The 20,520-nt window shown below is 39.8% G+C and overlaps 1 protein-coding gene and 1 long non-coding RNA gene across 3 annotated transcripts in view; one reads left to right on the forward strand and one right to left on the reverse strand.

The window, feature by feature from the left end:
- The window catches only part of KMT2E (lysine methyltransferase 2E (inactive)), an 89,908-nt gene extending 84,285 nt beyond the window's left edge, over positions 1-5,623 (reverse strand). Inside the window, exon 1 of the mRNA XM_034666751.1 lies at positions 5,248-5,623. The gene's annotated coding sequence lies outside the window, so the exon portion shown is untranslated. The remainder of the gene's footprint in view (positions 1-5,247) is intronic.
- Positions 5,624-5,682: 59 nt separating this feature from the next.
- Positions 5,683-20,520, forward strand: part of LOC117803419 — a 36,455-nt gene continuing 21,617 nt past the window's right edge. The window contains exons 1-2 of one of the 2 annotated variants that reach the window (XR_004627265.1): positions 5,683-5,814; positions 6,067-6,839. This is a non-coding gene — a long non-coding RNA (uncharacterized LOC117803419). Of the gene's footprint in view, positions 5,815-6,066; positions 7,770-20,520 lie in introns of those variants that run through there. The other variant, XR_004627264.1, reaches the window with a different exon arrangement.

Below are 20,520 nucleotides of genomic sequence, written 5' to 3' on the forward strand. Positions count from 1 at the left end.
GAAAATTTTTCTGGTCTCAGATAAAATGTTAGATAACATAATTCTATGAACTTGAACTTTAAAATTATCTTATGAATACCACAAACCAAAACTATCTCAATCCCACTGTTCCATTACTTAACTTTATGCCACAGGCTCAGACCTTAAATGCTGCAACCAAGTTAGCTATAACACAGGTGTGATTACTCAATGTTCCTTCTCAATTATAAATTCAGGACCGAAATGTTTATTGCTTTGAATTAACTCGAAGTTAAGCAAACATCTAAGAGTTGCTAGAAAATTATCTCTCTCCTCCAATTGTACAACTCCAACTGTACAATAAAGAAAGTTACATAAATCATTTTGTTTCTCAGGTCCTGTCTTAAATCCAGATTTCACACTTAAGACAACTTTAAAATGCAAAAATAAATATTTTAACTAAAAATAATGGACAAGTAGTTGATTATTTACTCACTAAATTACTATATTATAGATAACTTATGCATGAAAAGCCATAGTATCTGTTTTGATGGCATCGCAATTCAACATATCAAAAAAGAATTCTGATTGACCTGTTGCATTGAAAAGTCCAAGATCCCAAACAGCTTAAATAGTTCTTGTAAATAATCACATCAGATTTTCCAATAAAGCTGGAAAATGCACCTAACAATACAAAAATGGCTTTCCTAAGCTATCTAAAAATAAAATTTTATTTATGAGCTGTCTATGAGGAAGAAAGAACTGATTTCATACTCAGGGAAAATATTTATCAAGTGAAATTTAAGACCCAACTATTTTCTTGAGTCTAAGTAAAAAAGCATCCTAGTTACTAACAGTTAATAAAAACTTCTCGTATTCTTAAAGATACAAATAACATGTAATTAACTTAGTCTTAGTCACCACCATCTGATTTTTTAATGTAGCACTTAGCATGAGTGCTCACAATAACAAAAAAAAAAATTCTTTTGGTTAACTTCTACCTCTCTATAAAATACTGTTTAATTGCAATAACAAGATTTTAGTTAAGTACTGTTACTTCAAATTTGGTGCACTAAAAACTATTTTCAACCATTAGTATTGCTCTTCCATATTAAACAAATTTTTAAGTGATAACTTATTATTCGTTTAATATTAAAAAAATAAGGCTCTTCCCAACACCTGTACATTACAAAAGCCAATAAAAGAGACAGCTACTCCAATTTTAAACTCAGCCTAAAAACCAACATTTATATATCTAAATAGTATCCTTGTTATTTTCCCAGTCAACACAAAAGAGTAATTTTACCATACAGTAAAAATAATTCTATAGCCAACACTAAAAAGTCTCTCTGAATGTTATTAAACATTTATTCTAACATATGACAAGGAACAGTCCCTGATCACCCTGAATATTTGAGATGTGTTTGCTTAAATGAAAAGCTTTAAATGCAACAAATAATTGAGCACCTACTCTCTACTGTGAATCAATCCTTTGGAGATGAAAGCTAATTACACATTATGAACATATTTTAAAAAATAAACACAGCATCTTTTGCAAAAATTCCATACCAATATTTCTTTAGCAGTTTTTGATAGCTCTTCCAGGTCTTTTTGGTTTTCTCCATTTTAAACACTCGATAGTACACATTTAAGTCCCAGTATTAACTTCCAGAAAAGCAGAGCTGTTAGGATTTACGTAACACACTTTTAAAAATAAAATCATAGGCGTAAGACTTCGATGCACGAAAATGGGTACATTATTCTTAGAAATAAGAAACCCATTTAAGAAGTTAGACTTTCACTAAGACCACTAAGGTATGCGTTAAAGGGAAGAATTTCTCCTAAATTATTAATTGGCTTTTATCCTCACTTCCTCATTTTAGATCCAAGAAGTCCTAAAGCTTACTGTGGTATACATGGTAAGATTCTCTGGCTGGAAGCTGTTAAGACAGACAAGCCAAAATTGTGAGAGTTATCAGAGATCTAAAGACTCAAAGGGAAATGGAGGAGCCCTGTAAAGGTTCTAAACTTAAATTGAGATCAAAGGGATCCTATAACGTACACTGACAACAAAAGGGAAGTATGATCAAAATATAGTCTCCAAAAATAAAATTTGCTCTCCAACTACATCAAATCCACTTAAACAGATAAACACCTAATCCCTCAAAACTCAGCTACCCTAAGAACAAAGACCATTTAACTAGTTTTCTCCCCCAAGAGACCTATTGCATCAAAACTCACTGAGAATAAACACCAGGCCTAACCTTTTAGAAAATCTGCCTCTGCAATTATAATTTAAAAGACATACAGTCAATGGAGTATACATTAACAAAAACTAAACATTTATAGCCATGTTATTTATAAAGTACAATATACGTAAAACATAAAACAAGCAAACAAAATCCAAAGCAATGAAGCAGCCCAGTAGGAAGAAAGCTAAGAGCGTGAAGGCAGCTTTTCTCATAATTTCCAACTTGGTATTGTTTATTTGAAGACAAGTCCAAATGCTTTGTGTGTCTAGACCTGATCAAGGTCACTATCAAGAAAAAACAATGGGTGTAGACAGCGTTCCGTCCCATGGCTACATAAACCAAATCTCCCTAAGAGTATACCGATTTCCTACGTTAGATAGTAAGTTTAAAGTACCAACCTTCTGAACCACAGACCTTAACCACATAGTCTATAAAACAAATGCACAATCTTTACACAGCAGTTACGGATTCTAGACTTCCATGATCACTCAGAGCATAATAAAAATGAGTATTGACCAGAAATCCCTACACAAATTCCTACTACCCAACAACATATCATTTTACAATAAAATATTTCAAAGATTCTAAGGTTATGTGCTTAGTCTTCCATGATGAAACTCTCTAAGCTAGTTATTTCTACAATTATTTCGTAGAACAGAAAGTTCTAGTTCGTATATGAACTTCAATAATTCTCTTGTTCCACCGTAAATATGAGAGCAGAATTTACAGTGGAATAAAAGAATCATGAAAGGGTGTATATTCTCCAACCTTTTAAAGAACTACTGCATTGAAAGGCACTCATCTTTTGGTTATTCCATATCAGAATGGTCATTAAATGCCATTAATGGCCCACTGATATCTCACTGATGAGTTCAGGCCGAAAAGATCAACATCCCACTACAGAGATGAATTTTAATCATTCCCACTTTTTAAAATACTATTAAGTGACACCATTTAATTTTCTGCCTCAATCTATTAGATTCTGAAATTAGCATAAAATGGATTCAAGACCCTATATTACTGTATGGCTTATATTTAAAGTCATTAAAACAGACTAAGTTCCACATACTAAAATAGGTAAATGGGCATGGGGGGGACGGATTTCAAGAAGCCTTACTTTTCTACTTACATAATTCTGATAGTATGCTATAAAACAATTTTAAAAGACAGCAAAGCATGCAGCTACACTTCATAAAATATACAAACTTAGAAAATTCTTAAAGGAATGCTTAATATATGAGAAAAATGGATGCAAAATATAATAGAAGAACAAGCATCTCCACACCCAGTGAAGTAACAGGTTTAGGCTTGTTTGTACAGCTCCCTAAAAATTAATCTGAAAGAGTACAAAAACCAAAATTCACAAAATTGGTCAAGAGGTGGATGGGAAACATTTCACTCTAAATTAAAACACCTAGTCACACAAAATGTTAGTTACACACTCACTAAACATTTTAACTTACTTTAGCACAGTGAATAAAAAAACACCTGCACTAAACCGAGCAAAAACTATTCCTTGTCCCAAATACATTTTTTAAAATGTTTAAGAGCACCTACCCTCTCTACTGAAATTTCTAAGGCTACCTGAGTGTTTTAATTTTTTTCGAAAGTGGTGTCATTTTATTTGCCTCTCAGGAAAAACCAATAAAATTAATCAACTAAAACACAGCATTGTAATTTGCAGTAAAATCAACACATTTTTGTAAACTGGGGAAGAAAAGCAGCACAGCCTTTTCATGTAAACATAATAAGCCTGTAATATGCTGCAGACAAACGCACTGCATGGGGTGTGGAGGACCCGAGCTGATTAGATTACCACAACATCAGCCTGGGGCCGCCATTTTTAGAATCTGTAAAGGACAAAAGAGGGAAATTTCACTTTTTACTTCCCATCTCGAAAAATAAAAGAAAAAACGGGGCTATCTTCCAATTAGGTATTGATGTCTCCAGCCTCGAGTTGAATGCACCTCACTTTATTCTCTCCAAGGTCTCCAGAACTCCAACACCTTACGTTATTCACATCTCTAAAAGGAGGGGAAATAAGAAAGAAAAAAAAAAAACCACAAAAAAAAAACCCCCAAAACAAAACTAAACAAAAAACCCGGTGTTTACTCCAAAGCGAACTCTAGCGATTTCTCTTTGACTTTAAATTGTACCATTCTTAAGAGACTCTAGCAAGAACGGATCTCTACGGAACTGAGGCCAGTAGAAGAGAGCACTCCGGATTGTTTTTTTTTCTCCCCCCCTCCCCCGTTTAGCACAGTGAACCGTTTGTTTCTCTTCTGTATCTGCTGCCACAGTGCTTGTGCCAATCCCTTGGTCAAAATAAGCTTTTCTGAAATGTGCCATATTGTGGATTCTAAGCCTCCGGTACAGTAAAGGACGGCGATAATGCAAGAGGAGTGGGGGAGGAGACTGAGAAGGCTGGGTACTGGGGTGACCACCTCAGGGGCGGGTTTACCCTCTCCCGGAGAGGATGAGGAGCTGTCTCGTTCTCCCACAAAGGGAGATAGAGACCCAGAGCGTCCTTTTAACCCTCTTGGTATTTACCAGAAAATTATACCAGAGAATGCCAGGCAATTAATGGAAGAAGAAGAAAATGGGGCCTATACGGTTTTTCAGCACCTGAACAAGATGCGGTCGAGGAAAGGGAGAGCTGGCAGCTCCTGGGACCACTTCGACACAAACCCTACAACAGTCACAAGCCTCCCTCCTCACCCAAGCGGCCTTAACCCGCTGCCAATGAGGAGTGCGCCCCCTCCCTAACTCCCACTCAAAAGGGGGTTTAACTGCCAGTTTCCCCTTTCCCCAACCCTAGAACCCGCCATAATGCTCCCTTTCTAGGGTCAGGGAAGAGAAAGAATAAATTCGATTCAAATAAGCAGCGTCTTGCTCCAGCCCAGACACCTGAGAGTCAACGTCGACTCCCCCAAACCCCCTCCCAGAAGGATAAAAATGAGAGCCCCCTCCCCCTTGAAACACGCGTCCCTCCACCCCGCAAACCCCAAGAACTCCCAAGGAGACGACAGGCACTGACCTGTGATGTTCACACACCAGACACTCGAACCCCGTTATCTGCTCGACCCCCAAGGAGTCTCTCCACACCTCCGCGAACAGACGACCCCCCGACAGCAGCCACTGCGGACACAGGACCCGGCTCCACACACCCCCTCCCCAAACAGCAGCGCGCAGCCTCTTCACCAGCAATCAAGGAGTAGGGGAGGGGGCACCCAGACAGTAAACAGGAACGCAGAGGCGACGGCAAGGCTGCTCAGAGTGTCTATGCCTCCTCTGTGGCCGCTCCCGAACTCAGGCACGGTCTCCGACTCGGCCCCCTGCGCCCGCTCAGTGTCACTGCCTCTCGCTCTGGGAAAATGGCGGCGACGGCGGCGGCCGCGGCGGCGGCGGCGGCGGCGGCGGCCGCGGGCGGCAAGTGCACGGGGCCCGCCCGCCCCGCTCCGCAGGGGCAGAGGGGGAGGGGACGAAGCTGCCCGCCGCCATTTTGCTTGTGGGCTGCTGCCCGCCGTTGCCTCTCCTACAGAGGCTTGAAGATAGCCAACTGGAGGCAGAGAGGTGGGCAGAATCTCCGTCTTTTTCACAACAGGTGCATTCAACAATTCTCAGAAGGTTTGGGGAAGTTTCGGTATTTGGTGGGATTGGTTCTTTACCCCTTTTCCCTGAGCAGCCCTCAAGTCTGGATATCGGCGAGCTTGGGCACGCCACTACTGGGTGGAAGGATAAGGACTGTAGGCCCTGGGAACGGCCCCACTCCCCTCACCCTCCTAAAGCGATGCACTTTCTCCCACTCCCCAAACAACCTCAGTCTCAGTCTCCCCCTCCCCCGTCTGGCCTCCAGCGCTGGGTGAACTCGGTTGGGGTGTCACTCGACGCCCACTAGGGGCTGAGGAGGCTCCAGTGCGCAGACTCCGGGCACCGGATAAAAGCAGAGCTGGAGCGTCCAGCGCCGTCTCGATGGAGGAGCGAGAAACGGAAGAGGTCGGGGGGAGAAGCAACAAGAAAAGTACAGCCACCGTCAGCGCCGCTTTCCTGCCACCGTGTATCGGGGTAAAAAGCTGCCGTTGCCGTCGGTGCAGTTGCCGTCGCTGCCTCGTACTTTTGGCCCCGGGGAAGGATTTCCCCGCCGGCGGGACAATGTGCGGGGTGGGGAGCGGGAGTTCCTTTATGTGGTGATTAAACGAGGGCGGGACAGATAGACGGTTATCTCGAAGAAAAAAGGGGGAGGCCAAAGAATAAAACAAGGGTTTCCCCACTAAAATAACACGGTGATTCCGGTTCTTGTTTTCGGGGTCTTTCCCCCGAAATGGCGGTTTCCGTCTTCTCGCTCCAAGGAGACCAGGAGCGCTTGGTAAGCCGAGTGGGGAGAGGCAGAGGCGGTTCGCGCAGCCAATCAGTGCCTGATGTGTTTTGTCGGCCGCGTCCCGATTGGCTAGCGATGACTTCATGCTGCAGCAGCGGGTGGGGCCAGAGCCGTCGGGGGAGGCTGTTGCAAAGGCAGAGAGGGAGAAGTGACGATGGTGATCGTTGCTGCCGCGGCTGATATGGAACCAAGCAGTGGCGAAGAGAATCTCAAGGCTCTTCCCTGAGTATTTTCTCCTCTCCCTGCGCGAGGTGAGGGCCCCGGCTCGGCCTCTGCGAAACTTTGGGGCGCTGGCGCGGATGAGGAGACACAATTCCTCCCATGACTTTTTGTAACTGCGTCAGGGCAAGATGGCGCTGGGTCTCCTTGGGGCGCGGGGGGAGAGACACGTCCACCGCCGCCGCAGCGCATGTGACCGGGCTGCATTCCTGTGGGGTTTGGCTCCGACCCAGGCTGGTGCGGGGGAGGGGAAAGGGCTTGGGCGGAGGAGACTGTGGTGCGGTCGGCGTTGGCGGCCTGAAGAGGAAGAGATGACTGTTTGAGAGCGCTTCCCCTCCCCCCTTGTAGCTTACAGCTGCGGCTCCCGGGGGAAAGCCCCGGAGGGACACTCCTTCTGGGGTGTGACGGCGGTTGGTGGAGGAGAAGGTTTGGTGCCCTATTTTCTTATCTACCTTTCTCCTTGCAAAGTACTTACGTAAGGTGGCAGGTTCCTAATGTAGGAGTCGCAATCAACTGTGAGTCCCTGAGGGCCACTGGACTGAGTGAAAAGGAGAGACTAGCTGGGCCACAACGTCAAGAAGGATCAGTTATTTTCTGAGAAGACGTAAAGTTTTCTCAGATCCCAGTAGAAAAATATTTACTAAATTTGGAAGCAAGCGTAAAAGGTGTAAATAACATCCAGGAACACTGAAAATTTCCTAAAAGTTACCATCAGAATTTTGAGGACCCTTTTCAGGCTTTCTGTTCCTTCTCTCTGCACTTCTCATATCCTGTCTATATTCTACAAGAAGTGTAATCTTAGTGGCTGTGCTTTTCTTTTTAAATTTAGGCCTGATTAGTAATAACAATAAAAGCTGCTAGTGTTGTAATCTGTATGAAGTAAGGATGTTTTCAATACTTGTCTTTCTGTCGCTTCTTAACTATGGTTTTTAAAAATAAAAGATGAAATCACTTTCAGTAAATATTAAGATTCTTGCACCATTATGAAGCCTACCTCTCTAAATCACTTCTGTAGACGTATGGACTTTAGTTTTAGAAACCTTCTTAGTTGAAGATCTTTAGTTCAAAAGTTTTTTAGTCCATCTTGGTAGATTCAGTAAGAAATACTAGTTTTGTTTTTGATTATTCTCACTTGGCCAAACAAGCAAGGTAGCCATTAACGAAACTAGTGAAAATTCAAAAGGCTTCTCCCCTTGGGTGGTGTTGAGAGCAGGGAGTTACACACAACAGACATTTGCAGTGAAACCTGGCTGGTTTTTTGACAGAACACATCTGCTAGGAGGAAACGTTTGCTGGACCTGAAAAGACGGGTTTAACTCAGGTCAAGGTTATGTTATTTCTTTTAGTGTTAGTTGCAGACTTCGTAGGTCGAAAACAAGATTTTTTAATTCATTTGTTTATACTTAAACCCTTGGCTAGTTTTTGTGGCTTTCAGTGAAGTAATAATATGAATGAACTGAAAAGCCTGTAATTAAACTGTAAATATTAAGCAGCACAAAGATTTTAGAGTTCAAAGTGTTAGTCCGTTGTGAATAGAAAATGGGCATTTTGCATATAAGAACTCTTGCTTGAATAACTTAGAGGATTTTTTGTCATGTATAAGTTGTGTTTCCCTTAACTGTCATAGTAGCTTTTATTTTGGCTCAGGGAAAAGGGGACCGAATATGAAGTCAGGTTTTTAAGGTAATTTTCATAGTCTTCCTAGCTTCCCTTTGCCTTAATAAGGAAGAGAGGCCATTTTTCAAGCTAATTAACATCCTTGTTTCTGTCTTTTTCATCAGCTTGTCCACATTATTCCTAATTGCCAGATCTTGAGCTCTAGTTTTTCTTTTGCCACGTTCCTGTGGCGTTTTAAATACTACTTGGAATTATTTCTTTGACTACCTTCTTGTGTTACATGTTCTCTCTGGGGAAATTCATTTGTGCCTGACTCTCCAGTAAGGCCTAAATTTTTATCTTAGCTATAAGTGCAATGTTAAGGTATACAAGGGGGCCCAAAGGCTTCCTAAACTCCCATAAAATTACTGAGCTTGGTATTAGATTCCAAAGAACTTTGTTCACCCATCCTCTCAAAAAATTTTTGCTTCTCATCCTATTTCATTATTTGAGTAAACCATACCCCAGCTTTCGTATATTTTTATTCAAATCATCTGTTATATAATTGGAAGTTTTATAACTGGCTTCAGGTGGCAGACATCCCCTAATTGGTAAAATACATAGGGAGTACCGTTTCATACATTGTGTGTCTGTCTACACCACCCGAAGTATTTCTTCCCACTCCTGGATAACTTGAGACTTTGCCTCCTGAAACTTCCAAATTCTTGCTCCCAAATCCTATGAACCATTCTTTACGTCAGTGACCTAGCCTAGTGCTTGACACTTGGTTGGCATTTCAGGTGTACAAGTTTTTTGTGGCGGTGTGGTGGTGTTTTTTTAGGTGGTTAACACTCTACTAATAAACTTCAGTGCAAACTGTAAAACATAGCTTTCATACTTTTTTGAAAAACACTTGACCACCAGGGTTTGATGAGGAAATGAAGGATTCAGAGGCTCACAGGCGAGTTTTCCTCACCTTTGACTTATATGAGAGGGGACAGGGGGCTGCTGATGGGCTATTTCTGCCTCCAGAAAGATGGGAAACAAAACTGGCTTTATTTTTCAACAGCGTATTTCTCAAATCTGGAGACCATTTTAATCTACAAGCTTCAGTATATAAACAGTGATTATTTGGGTTTATAATTCTTCGATGTGTTTGGGGCTTATTATTTAGTACTGCTTGCTCTGATACTAGAGGACCCATTTTTTGTGCCCTTGAGTTTAGATTTTGTCATTTTTCTTGCTGTCATTTATAAGTGTCCATGTGCCATCCTCTGGTACCTACACGTGTTATGTATCATGAGATTGGCATTCCAATAATAGGGCTTATTAAAATTGCATGTAAAATGGAGCTCCTTAATAAGAATTCTAAGAGTCAGATTTGAGTTTTATAAACATTGGGGACTCTTTGCTGTTAAAGCTTTTGGGGTATTTTTGAATAGTGATTGTCTATCTTTTGAGGCTCAAGTTCAAAGTAAGAAAATACTCAGAATTATAAGGGACTTCACTGGATTTTGTTTTTATATGGAATTTTTCTCTGCCCCACCCCTGACTTGAGTGTTGCCTAAGTGTAGAACGAAAAGATCTATGTCTGAGAATTGAACTGAAACCATTAAATACACCTTAAATTGTGATGGTTAAACATACCACCTGATGAGTTTAACTTCCTGAAAAATGAATTTAATGCTATCTCATTCTTCCTGGACAAGATGTTACGTATGTTAACACTAAACCTGAAATTCGTATTTGAAAGTAGTCCTCAAAAAAAGTTTTCAGGGCTTTGGATACCTTGAATCAACTTGATTGGTTTTCTTAAGAGAAAGATAGGTTTATTCCTGAGTATTCAAAAAACATTTCAAAAGTTAACTGCCTTCTGTTATTCAAAAAGATCAGGTCTAGGGTTGCCTGGGTGGCTTAGTCGGTTGAGCGTCATTCAGTATGAATTCTGGGTTCAGCTCAGGTCATGGTCTCAGGGTCCTGAGATGGAGCCACCCCTCCCCCTGTACGAAAGTGCGCGCGCTCTCGCTCTCTCTCTCAAATCTTCAGGAAAAAAAAAAGATTGGGGCACCTGGGTGGCTCAGTCTGTTAGGCGTCTATCTTTGGCTGGTGTCTCTCAAAGTCCTTAAAAATGTCAGGCCCGTACTCTCCCTGTTAATTACTCAAATTTGAAACATCTTTAAGTTTGGAGTTTGATTTGGAAAATAGAGAAACTAACAGTACTCTTCTTTGACCTGAATGATGCAAATAGGAAGCTAGCAAAAGCCCACTGTTCTAGAGTTCTCTGGAATGATTTAACAGTAGGTGTAGAAAATGGGCTCTTTAATATTCAGTGTGAATTGTAAACTTTAATGTAAAAATGGAGCCAGTGAAGAGCTGAGAAATCTATTGGAGGTCCTTTTGCTCGCAGTGTAGTGGTAATTTACAGAACAAAATTTCTGAATGTACCTAGTTTCCCAGCTGTGCTTGTCCTATTTAGAGCTTGTGATTGCGTTTTGTTCTAAGTATTTATGGCCTTTTCCATTCCTTGTCTGTTTGCCATAAGCATTGAAGTATGCAGAGTTTTTCTTGTATTTGTATTATAAAAGAAAATTGGATTTGGGTGTGTTTTTTGTTGTTGTTCCTTTGTTGTAAGCACACCACAAAACAGCAGTATGGTCAGCCTTGTCTTTCCGAGGTAGAGAATATACCTTCACTGAACAACTATCTCTTAAACAGTACTGGTCCTAATAAATTGGTTATCGACCTAGAGTAAATGAACTAAAACTTAAATCGAGTTATACAGAAATTTATTCTAAGAGATTATGTCACTTAAATATTCCTTATCCTCAAAAGTATTTTTTAAAGTGCCCCTCCCAAAGTATATTGATATTTGTGTCTCAAATTTAAAACTATAATCTGGTTTTCCCCCTCTGATTGCTTTGTTCCTGGGACAAACTGGAACTCCAGCTCTAATTTGAATAAAATAATTGGCATTCCTACCATATTTAAGACACAAAACATAATTCCCGGCCCTTATATTTTCAGTTAGGTTGGCACGATAAACTATGGTAATTAGAACTTTTGAAACATTTTTATCTAAATGTTTATGTGCTGGTTTCTTCCAACTTTTATTCTACCTTTTTAAATTTAGCTCAGTTTTAATGCCGCTTCCATTTCTTTTGTATAGGTTGGTTTGTTGCTAACAGCTAACATCAAAGAAAGAAAAGATCACTGGTTAGTAAGTAAGGATATAACAGATGGAATTAAGGATTTAGGAATAACAGTTTTTGTTTTAAATTAGCAAGGTAAGCTGTACTGGGTCACTCCTACTAGTTTAGCAAGAGTGGAGAGTTGTTGGAAAGTTGTAGTTTAAACACTCATAATCTTTAACTGCTAATGAGTCTCTTCACCCCCAAAAAGGAATGCTGAGTGCCCAGAAACATATTTCATACTATTGTTTGTACTTCATCTCTGTTAAGTGCTACTTACCTGAGGTTGGCAGAGCAGTGATTTCTTTCTTTTCTTTTCTTTTTCTTTTTTTTTTTTTTAAGATTTTATTTATTTGACAGCCATCCAGCAAGAGAGGGAACACAAGCAGGGGGAGTGGGAGAGGAAGAAGCAGCCTCCTAGCGGAGAAGCCTTATGTGGGGCTCGATCCCAGAACACTGGGCTCACGCCCCGAGCCAAAGGCAGACGCTTAACGACTGCGCCACCCAGGCGCCCCTGTTTTAAATCTTATTTACCCTTCAACCTTAGAACCTTAGAGGAAGGGACTGACACTTAAGAGCCCTTAATGTAGACGAGTAAGAACCTGAATGAGAGTCGGAGTAAGGAGGTGTAGTATATTAGACATTACAAAACATCCATGCATGTTGCCTGGATCTGAAGTGAAAAAACAGCTGACTTTCAAGAAAAATAATTGTTTTAAATTTGGTAGTTTTAAAAGATGAGTGTCAAAGCTGAGTGTATTCAGTCTTCATAGGAGACTGATCTAACAAGAAAGGGGACATGTTCACAGTTTAGATCTAAGAGTGGGAACAGATTTCATTTGTTTTCTTTATTTAGATGGCTAAATTATATGGAATAAAGTCACAGGAGAGAATGCAGCAGAAGAAATATAGTCAGTGATACTCTGATAGTGTTGTATGGTGACATAGTAGGCTACACTTGTGAGCATAGCATAATGTATAATCTTGTCAAATCCCTGTTGTATAGTGAAACTAATGTAACATGTCAATTACACTCACGTTTTTAAAAAATAAAATGAATAAAAGTATATACCAGTACATAGTTACCTGTCTTGTTAGTCATAGTAAAAATAATAATTTGTTCATAACTATCCTAAGGATACCTTTTGCTTTTAGATTATTCTGTAATCCACAGACACGATCACATTTTTAAAGTACCCTTAAAAAAAATTTTAAATGACTCTCCAATGAGTGGAAATTTTTTTCAGCCTAGTCTTTTTAGGTTAGGATTTTAGTTTGTTTTTGAAACCTGAGGTTTTCAGTATTCATCACCTACTTTAGGTTTCTTCCTTCTTTAGAAAGCAAAATAGCATAAACCAGTTCTGATAACTCTGGAAAACACACACTGCTTGGTTAACTCTTTAAAACCAGGTTGTTTCAACAACCAGTGACTTGATTCCTAAGGAGTAAAGTTACAACCCAAATGTTTGGTGAGCACGAGATGGTTTACCAATTATATATCCAACTCCGAACTAGGGGAAAATTGCTACTGATTTGTTAGACACTTGAATTATAGGTAGGTCAGAACTTAACCATGTAGGAATTTATAAACAACTTCTTTTTGTTTTAAGAATATATTTATTAGGGGGCGCCTGGGTGGCACAGCGGTTAAGCGTCTGCCTTCAGCTCAGGGCGTGATCCCGGCGTTGCGGGATCGAGCCCCACATCAGGCTCCTCCACTATGAGCCTGCTTCTTCCTCTCCCACTCCCCCTGCTTCTGTTCCCTCTCTCGCTGGCTGTCTCTATCTCTGTTGAATAAATAAATAAAATCTTTAAAAAAAAAAAAAAAGAATATATTTATTAGAGAAAGAGCAGAGAGGGGGGCAGAGAGAGAGGCAGACTACCCCCTGAGCAGGGAGCCTGCCGTTGGGCTTGACCTCAGGACTCCTGCATTATGACCTGAGCTGAAGGCAGGTGTGTAACCTACTGAGCCACCCAGGTGCCCCTATAAACCTCATTTTTTTTTTAAAGATTTTATTTTTTTGACAGAACAGCCAGCGAGAGAGGGAACACAGGCAGGGGGAGTGGGAGAGGAAGAAGCAGGCTCCCAGCAGAGGAGCCTGATGTGGGGCTCGATCCCAGGACTCTGGGATCATGCTCTGAGCCGAAGGCAAATGCTTAATGACTGAGCCACCCAGGTACCCTTAAACCTCTTCTTTTTACATGTAAAAAATGAATTCACTCTGACCAATTTGCACCTCTCCATCACATACACGTTATGACCAATGCCTGGCTCCCATTGTCTTTTTGATAAATTTTAATGTTTCTAGATAAAGAGGGAACCTATTCCTCCAGTTTAGTCTTATCCCTAGTATTCAAATTTTTCACGAAGGAAAGCTATGGTAAGGTAACCCACTCCTTCCTGAAGAAAACTTGCTTTTTAAGTTTTATTTAAGTAATCTCCACCCAATGCAGGGCTCAGATTCAGCACCCCCAATATCAAGAGTCACATGCTTTCCAACTGAGCCAGCAGGCACCCCAAAAACTTACTTTAGATATGCAAGAAATGGATTTTTTTTTTCACATTCTGTAGTTAAACCTGAAAAGGCAGCGGAAATACTCATTATTCTCAAGTGCACATGATAACAATAGTGTGGTAGCGTAGGCACCTCTTCTCTGTCCTAAACACAACTTGTCTGATCACATCTGTGCAAGACTTCCTGTGGCTACTCTCTTTATTCCCATGTTCTCACTTTATGGCAAGTTAAAGGGCAAATGGGAGTAAAAGGATAAGATACATCAAATGGATGATTGAAGAATCCTTTAAAAATTAAATGAGAGAGGAGCTCTTCTTATAACATCAGACGTCAGGATTCATATTCCTGGGGAATAAGGAAAAATTATATGCAGTTGTCTGCATATATAACATTTTGTGAGAGTTCTATATTATGTGCTCCCAATGTGATTGGTCTTCTAACCCTGTAGTATTTAATTGCTTAGACTATATCTTGTTGAGGGACACTTGAGTAGCTCAATCAGTCGAGCGTCCGACTCTTGATTTTGGCTCAGGTAATGATCTCAGGGTTCTGGGATGGAGCCCCACATCTGGCTCCATGCTCAGTGTGGAGTCTGCTTGTTCTTCTCCGTCTGCGCCCCCCCCCCCACCGCACCACTCTTGCTCTCTGGCTCTCAAATAAATCTTAAAAATACAAGTATATATGTACACCTTGTTGAAACACTCTGGTTTATGTGCTACGCTTTGTTAGTTGCTACTTCTGTCTTTCCTGTTTTCTTTAGTTTCTTCTGCGTAACTGTTGGTATTTCCCAGTGTTATGTCCCCAGCCGCCCTTTCACCAGTTGTGTTAATCAATTTCCACATCTTTACTTACTGAGGATTCTAGAATTCAAACTAAAATTCAAAACTGAACTTTTTCTCTCTACTTTAATTCTTGAATTTTTTTGGTTAATGATTCTCTTTTACCCTTCTAGCTTAATGATAAACATCTTTCCAAAACACACCTTTTTTGCTAAAAACTCTCCAAATACTTGCCAGAGATTGAGGATCATGAAGACCACTAAAGTTAAAATGACCCAAGTTTCAGGCTCAGTTGGTTAAGCATCTGCCTTCAGCTCAGGTCATGATCCCAAGGTCCTGGGATGGAGCCCCATGTCAGGCTCCCTGCTCAGCGGGGAGTCTGCTGCTTCCTCTGCCCCTCCCCCCACTCTTGGTCTCTCTTCCTGATTCACTCTCTGAAGTGAATAAATTAAAATCTTTTAAAAAAAGATGACGCAAGTTTCAATATTTGCTCTTCCAGGGGCACCTGGATGGCTCAGTCAGTTAAGTGTCGGCCTTCGGCTCAGGTCATAGTCCCAGTGTCCTGGAATCGAGTCCCGCATCAGGCTCCTTGCTTGGTGGGGAGCCTGCTTCTACCTCTGCCTGCCACTCGCCCTGCTTGTGCTTTCTCTCTGGCAAATAAATAAAATCTTTAAAAAAATAAGTAAGTAGCCTTCCATGCCCACCATGGAGCCCAGTGCAGGGCCTGAACACAGGACCCTGAGATCAAGAGTCAGGCACTTAACCCACTGAGCAACCCAGGCCCCCCCCAATATGTTCTCTTTTTCTATTGACTAATGAGATGATGACAGGCAGTGTCTCATTCATCTTCATAGCTAAAGTGCAAAGTTCCTGGCATAGAATAGGTACCCAGTTTTGTTGCACAGATAAGATAATTAGCTTTGATGCCAGGTGCCTGAAAATTTTGCCATACCTATGTTTATGGTAATAGCAAGTCAGTGAAATACGAAATTGAATGCAACATGCTCTGATTTACTCTGTACCATCATGTTAAAAACTTTGAGGTGTTTTGCCCCCCACTTTTTTGGACACATATTTTGCCAGTTTTACTAGCTCTCAAATCTGGTTTCTGTCATGTTCCTCTTGCTGAAATATTTGTACCTGTCATTGTGCAAGCCAGGATTAGGCCTTTACACTATTAGTTTATAATCTAGGATTAAGCCATGTGGGTGTAACTATAAGTGTTGAAGCAGAACCCCTGCTCACAGGTAATGTGTTTCACAGAGGAAATCTCATTTTTGGACTAGGAGGCAAAATGTTTGTGAATTTCATTAGTGACAGGTTATGGGCAGTGAAGCACAACATATTTGTACTTGGCATAGCTTTATGTGCAAAGGCATAGAACAGGAATAAAGGACATGTGTTTAAAGTACAAGAAACCAGTTTGACTAGGCTTGCATGCAATACATGAAGAGATAAGACTGGTCCGAGGATGGAATGTGACAAGATGATTTCTTTTTTTTTTTTTTTTTTATTAGATTTCTTTGCTAGTGATGCTCAAGACTTTTATTTTTTCCTTTTCTGTTTTGAGGAAGTCCTCTGAAGGAGGGAAATGACTGGCAAAAAGTCTCAGAATAGGCCTGGACTCAGCTATTGCCACTAATTCCAAATTGAAAACTAGACCATTAGTAAAGTCTGTCATATAACTAGATTATCAGTTTCATTCCTCATCTTCCTTATCTCATTTTTAGGTGGGATTAGGGTTAGAAAAAGTATTTGGTTTCTTTAAAAAAAAAAAAAGTTTTTTCTTCCTAGTTGGACATAAAAAGCGGGAATGAGAAAGCAAGTGTGATCCAGTCTGATGACTTCCTTTCCTGTTCATGCTCACCTGTTAGAACCTACGTGGCTTTTTTTGTTGTTTAGATTTTACTTTTTAAAGATTTTATTTTGAAGTAGTTGCCACACCCACCATGAGGCTCGAACTCACAACCCCAAGATCAAGAGACGCGTGCTCCACCAACTGAGCCATCCAGGCACCTCTACAACCTACATGTTCTTGATGAACTTGCTTCATCTGTAAATTATTTCATTGTCTGCGAATATGTAGTTTAGTGCCTGACAGCATTAGATCGTTGATAACCACTAATAATAAACATGGATTTAAGAGATTTCTGGCATTTTAAATTTTACGCTGAGAATCCATGTAGCACAGGCAACCTGTGTCTGCCTATGTAACAAAAGCCAGAACTGGTTATTTTACTCCTGCATCAGGAAATATATCTTGACACCTGCATTCCTACTAAAATTCTAGAATTTATTAGGATGCTTCAGATTTCAGATTAATATTTTTGTTCATGTTAAATTCATTATGCCCATGCCAAGTGCATTTTTTACGGCTTTAGGACAACACACACACATTTGGCAATCAGAAATCTATCATTGTTGTAATAGATAAATGCTACCCTTGTATGACCAAGAGGTTACTGTTAAACAGTACATTATCTGACCATATAAAACTGCTGTAAGAAAGCTGTGATTCTAACTTGAAAATAGTCATATATATAAACAGTTATAATTCCCAGGTGACTTTCATGTTCTCACCATTTTACAGTGTATATTTCAGAAGAACTTACCCATTTATAGATCTGGGAGTATACCCATTAGAAAGCAGAAACAATTTATTGTATAATAGTACACACTTAAGTTAGGACATTGACAAGGAAAAACAGTGTCATCACTGGCATTTTTCTTTTATATAAATGCATAATGTATTCTGTACATGACAAGTGTTTTTAGAATTAATATTTCCTGCCAGAGCAAATTTCTATATTACACTTTTTTTTTAAGGGAGGCAGGGGATGGGGGATAGAAAATCTTTTTTATTTATCTTAGAACACACACGCAAGTTGGAGCAGCAGTGGAGGGCAGAGAGAAGGACAAGCAGACTGAGTGCAGAGCCTGACACTGGGCTGGATCTCATGACCCCAGCTGAAACCAGGACTTGGGCACTCAATAGAGTGAGCCACCCAGGCGCCACCTACATATTTATACATTTTGACCCAAACATGAGCTAAGATGTCCATCTTCCACGCATGATTTTATCAGCCTTACTGGTACTTGACAAGATAGTTTTTCTGCTTTGAAAAAGAAGTCTGTCCCAAGTATAACACCTGTGTGAAACCAAAACAAGTTTCAGTGTGCTTTTTTTTTTTTTTTTAAACATATGCCTAAGCCCTCGTTTCATCATGTGAGATGTCACCAAATATGGTTTCCTGGGTGAGCTAAATATTCTTATTATAGCCAATACCTTTTTTCTGAAGGTTCTGGGCTCCCAACAGTCAAACATTCTGAAAAACAAAGTTTGACTTACAGTGCTTTTATATCAAGTGTCTGGTTTGTGTGTATATTTATATTGTATGCTCAAAACACGGGGGGGGGGGCACAGCTATATTAGATACCTATTCCTGTTTTTTTAAATGTTGACATAAAATTTAAATGTTGACATACAATTAAAGGTTAGAACCAGCTAAGAATGAATACCATTTATACTTAATGTCAGCTGAACTTGCATTATCTTTGTTTTTATGGTGTATCCTACAGCAATAAGTTGTTGTTTTGGGTTTTTTTTTGGGGGGGGGTGGTGAGTGGGCACGGGGAGGAGAGGGCAGAAGGAGAGAGAGAATGTTAAGCACGCTCTATGCCCAGTTGGGAGCCTGATGCAGGGCTCTTATCTCAGGACCCTGAGATCATGACCTGAGCTGAAATTAAGAGTCTGACACCTAACTGAGTGGGCCATTCAGGCACCCCAGTTTTAGTGCTGGAAGAGATGGATTTTTGATTTATCCCTCTTTACAAATGAGGAAATTAATATCCATTAAGATAACTTAGATTTCAGTACTTTATTTACATAGGTGTTTTCACATTTGATCCTACTTTTCCTTTCATTTCTATTTGAATCCTTTATTTAATGTTTATGTTAAATCCATTTTTTAAAAGATTTTATTTGAGAGAGAGTGTATGAGAGGGAGAGGAGCACGGGGGACAAACAGACTTCCTATTGAGCGGGAAGACTGACACCAGGCTCTGTCTCAGGACTTTGAGATCATGACCTGATCTGAAGTCAAAACACTTAACCGACTGAGCCACCCAGGTGCCTCAACTCATTTTTATTTTCTATACTTTTTATAGCCTGTGTCTTGATCTCACCTGTGTGATCATTAAGTAGCTAATTTTTGGTTCCTATATTTACTGCCCTCTCCCATTTTTTTTTTTAACTCCTGTACTCTACAGACTTCCCTCTTGATCAACAGCTATACCATTTCTGTAGTTACTCTAATAGTGTATACTCTTCTGTAAATACATGTGTATCAGAGTCCTCTAAATTTGTTATTGCTGGGGTGCCTGGCTGGCTCAGTCAGTGGAGTGGAACTGTGCCCTTTGATCTTGAGGTTGTAAGTTCGAGCTCCACACTTAGTTTACTTAAAAGTAAAATTTTTGAAAAATAAATTTGTTATCCTTGCCTCTGGAGGTAAGAATGAGTTTTATTTATCACTGACCCAACAAAGTTTGGTATTACAGAAGTGCTCAGCCTCTGTAAAGATGACCAGAAGTTAGCACAGTTTAAATTGAGAGGGAAACCAAGACTCAAACTTTTCTTGTATTAAGCTACAAAATAAATTCACCTCTTAAGTTGCATTTAGGTAGTAAATTACTTCCTAATTTATAGCTTTACGTCCAAATAGCTTTCTCAGAAACTAAAAACAAAACACTGAAAGTAGTAGAGTGAGGTTTATGTTGATAAAAATCAATAAATGCTCATAAGACCTTAATAGCTATGATGTACAATTGTGTATTTTTGCCCTTTTTTTATCAGCTAAATGGGAAAATTATGTTCAAGGATAAATTGAGAGTATTTTAATTGGAGGCCTAGATCAAAGTTTGTAGTTTTTTAAGGTTAAACTCTTCAAACTCATAGTTAAGTTGTCCATACAGGTGCTTGGTAAAATCAGTTATTTGTGGAAAAGAAGTAGATGCTTGGTTTTCTATGCATAGAAAAAATTTCCAAAAGATTAAATATCTAGGTTATGTTTCCATTTCTAAAACAGTCAAATCATATGTTCCCTGGAATTAATTTTACATTGGTAGATAAACTAGAATGGTTTTACAATGGTAGATAAACTAGAATGGTTTTCTAGATAAACTAGAATGGTGGCTCAGTCAGTTAGGTGTCTGCCATGCATTTTTATAAAATAACTATAATTTGTATGAAAGTTAAAATATTCTAAATATTAGCAAAGTAAAATGAAGGAACCAGATGACAAAAATCAAGTCATGGAGCAGTGCTTGAGGAGACGGAGAGAAGACAGTTACGCATTTAATACCCTGGAAAGAGAATTCTCAGTGGAAAGTATGTCTTTAACTGCCTAAAATTTGGTATTTTAGAACTCTTTACAGCCAGACCAGTGAACTTTTTTTTTTTTTTAAACTTTGGGCTATAGTATAATGTTCTTATAAAGGTAAGTGTAGAGTATTGGCTCTCTTTGAGAGAGGACTAGGAAGAGGTTTGACATCACAGTCCATGTGGACTTAAAGCTATAGATTTTTGTACACCTGAAATTAACATAACCCTGTATGTTAATTATATTTGAACTTAAA

Source organism: Ailuropoda melanoleuca, chromosome 1, assembly GCF_002007445.2.
Source record: "Ailuropoda melanoleuca isolate Jingjing chromosome 1, ASM200744v2, whole genome shotgun sequence".
In the NCBI taxonomy this organism is placed as follows: Eukaryota; Metazoa; Chordata; class Mammalia; order Carnivora; family Ursidae; genus Ailuropoda; species Ailuropoda melanoleuca.